Source organism: Macaca nemestrina, chromosome 1, assembly GCF_043159975.1.
Source record: "Macaca nemestrina isolate mMacNem1 chromosome 1, mMacNem.hap1, whole genome shotgun sequence".
In the NCBI taxonomy this organism is placed as follows: Eukaryota; Metazoa; Chordata; class Mammalia; order Primates; family Cercopithecidae; genus Macaca; species Macaca nemestrina.
Window position 1 is genome coordinate 136,329,148 of NC_092125.1, and position 3,551 is coordinate 136,332,698.

Consider the following 3,551-nt stretch of genomic DNA (forward strand, 5'->3'; position numbering starts at 1 on the left):
ATTGCACAGATTATAGTTCTTTTCATGATAGTACCTCACAATTTAACATTTAGTTTTATCTGCATGTGATATACATATAATTCCAATATAAAATCTGCTGCTAATATAATTGTATAGATAGATAGATATACACATATTTTTACATGTATACACACACACACATATATACACATACACACATGTGAGTGTAGCTTGTCCAGGTAATCATACATACTCTCTTCAGAAGCAGTCCACATATTTAACACTCATTAATTTTGTATTACATAGTTCATAACATAGAATATTAGGCCCTCAACAACTATTTTTTGATTGATCCTAGATCAGACACAACTTTATCGTCCAAAAAAAACCAATAGAAACAAAAAATTGAATTGTATTTGCTTAATTTTTAAAATCAATTTTCCATCTTTAGTATTTTACGAGTTATTTTTATTTAAGCAAGTGGGAGAATTTTCCAATGCCAACCCATCTGTTCCTCCTCTTGACTTTGAAGTGGTCGTCAGGCTAAATTGGTAACATCTTTCATCCTGTGGCAACGCCCCCATGTTGTTGCAGGCATGCAATTCCGATTTCATTGCCCTATTGAGCCAAAGGCAAAGAGAGGCAACAAGAGATAAATCCCTTCAAAAACTCAATAAGTTTTAATAATAGCTAACAGACACAGAATACTACCCACCATAGAAATGCTTAATTGCTCTTTGTCATTAAGTTGGCTCTAATGATAAAGGCTCTTTGTGAAGGTCCCTTCCCCTTTGGTATTAAACTGTGAAGAATTGGACTGGAAGGGCCTTTGAATACCCACCCACCCCCAACACACACACACACACACACACACACACACACACACACACACACACTCTTTCAGCTATCACTGCCCTGAAATATTATAAACAAGGAGGAAGCCAGTCTACTTACAAAGTTCTCAAGGGAATGAATCTCAGTCATTCTAGATAATACACCACAGTGTTTCAAAATCTTCATCTGAGCCAGTTTTACCCTATGTCTTCCAAATCACTCCTGTTTCACTTTAAATGCAATTTGTCTTAGGCTGCCCTCTATGGAGACCAAAAACAAATTAACAATATAAGAGTGGGCCTGAAAGTAATAGAATAGGAGACCATTGCTTCTCTCGGGGATGTTAAATTTATTCCTACATTTCATTACAATATTCAAGGAAAAAATACAAGTGAATTTACAGAGAGGATTCACTTGTGCTGTGGTCATTACAGTAGGTTTTTTAAAAGCTCTTTTTCTCCCAGAAGAAATCCACTAACTGAACATAAGGACAGCAAATGATTTTTATCAAGTTGAAATGTGGAGAAGAATTAGAGAATGTTAAAAAAGCATCTATTGGAACATGAAATGATAGAACCACATTCATATTTAGCCACTAATCCATGTCCACTAACTTTCTCTTGCTTCTTTATTTTCCTCTGGAAATTTAAAGGGGGGGTCACACATTTGACAGCAATTTTCCTATGAATTATGAGAAAACTGAGGCAAATATGTGGGACAGAGGCCAGATCTAGGAGAAGCTACAACACTATAAAAACATTGTTTCTAGTGCTTCTCTTTCCTCCCTCTCTACCACCTGTTAAAAGATAAACTAAGACACATTAAAATTTTAGAGAGTTTATTTGAGCAGACAGCAATTCATGAATCAGGCAGCTCCAGACTGTGGGCCATTTTGAGCTCTACTGAAGAAGCAGCATGAGGGGTAGGCTCTTATAAACTAAAGCAAGGTAAAGAAAATATTTGATTGGTTGTAGTGGAGCAATTGCCTTATCGGGATCATTCCAGTGGGAAGTCCTTAGTCAGAGGTTAGTTGGCACCTTTTGATTGGTTAAGCCTAAATAGTGGAAAGTCATTAGTTAGGGGTAATTAGTGGTTCTAATTGACCTAGAATATGAAATCTTATATTGATTTGGGTTTCACGTTGCTTACTTAACACAGGGCACTAGAGCTGCCCCAGTCTAATGGTCTTTCAACTAATTATTTTAGCATACCTCAGACTCTACTCAACATTCTCATTACTTTTTTGGAGAAATAAGTAAGATTAAGTAAGAGTTCAAAGCTCATACAAAGTGCCTGGCTTTAGTACCACTCAATTAATACCATTTTTCAGATTATTTTCTTAAATCCTTAAGCCTACTCTGTGAGATAGATACTATTATTAGGCAAGTTTTACCAATGAGGAAAATGTGGCTCAAAGAGGGTAAGCAATTTATCTAACTCACTGAGCCAGTCAATGCTTTACCTACCGCACTACATTGACTCTATGGCAAAAAGGTGCCAGAATACTCTAGCCTTGTTTCCTTCTTTGTTACCTAAGGTGGATGCAGTCCCATGAATAGCTATAGCCTTGCTTCAGAAACTCTACATTCATAATTGGTTTGCAAAGACTGAGGTAGAGATGGAGATCAGCTCCAATGACAAAGAAATATAGAGAAAGTCCTTCCTTTCCCTGCCTCACCTACATTCCTGCTTAGCACCATGGTCGCCAGAACCAACCAACAGAATCTGGTAAGCCAACCACTTGGTCAGATTCATCAAACCACTGAAACTGTGGGCCTTCAGGCAGTCCCATCAGTTTGTAGAGTTAAAGAATATTAAAACTAGGAGGCACCTCGGGGGACAAATAATTGGACTTCCTCATCTTACATATGAGAAAACAGGCCCAGAGCTTAAACAAACCTCCCACAATCCCAGAACCAATATGTGGAAGAACCTGGTCTTGAACTCAGGTTTTTGGACAAGACTCAAAAGATGGACTCTTACTTTATCATATCTGTAGTAGCTGTGGCCTTGATTTGTCATCCCCCTGCCATCCCTCGATAGCAAAATGATCATAGCTTCTACTTACAAAATTCCTTCCACTTCAAGCCAAACATTATGACATCATGATACTTTTCTAGAGTTGTAATTCATTGTAGACGCATTTGTGTTTCTGCTATATATGTTCATTACTTTTCAACATTTAAAAACCAACTAGGATATAAGTCCTTAAAGATAGACTCTGTGTCTATTTTTCTCTTTGTGTGTTTTACTCTTTTCCTCACCCTATAATATACTGCAGTTCTCAAATCCACCCAGCAGGCTATTCAAAGACACCTTGCATGACAAGATTCTCCTTTTATAAATATGAGATCTGAGACTTGTGTAAAAAATTACAGTTTTTCATGACTAGAGGAAATTTTTGCTTCCATGGACTTTTTTTTTTACTAGTGAAATAACTTTTCAAATTCTATGAACAAATTTAAAACCAATGAAACAAAAACACACCATTCCAAGCTGCTGTGATTGAATGCTTATGTTCCCCCTACATTCAAATGTTGAAGCCTAACCTGAACGTGATGGTATTTGGAGGTGGCGATTGTAGACATGGATTAGGTTATGAGGGCAGAACCTTTATGAATGGAATGAGTGCCCATATAAAAGTTGCCCTAGAGTGTTCTCTCCTTCCTTTTGCCACCTGAGGTGACAGCAAGAAGACAGCTGTCTATGAATCAGGAATGGGTCCTCACCAGACAGCAAATCTGCCAGTGCCCTAA

At 37.5% G+C, this 3,551-nt stretch overlaps 1 long non-coding RNA gene across 1 annotated transcript; it reads right to left on the reverse strand.

The window, feature by feature from the left end:
* Window positions 1-408: 408 nt before the first annotated feature.
* LOC139356759 (uncharacterized) lies at window positions 409-2,891 on the reverse strand. Its single transcript, XR_011609152.1, has 3 exons — window positions 2,779-2,891; window positions 916-1,055; window positions 409-579 (listed from the first exon to the last, which is right to left on the reverse strand). It is a non-coding gene; the product is annotated as an uncharacterized lncRNA (long non-coding RNA).
* Between the last annotated feature and the right edge of the window lie 660 nt (window positions 2,892-3,551).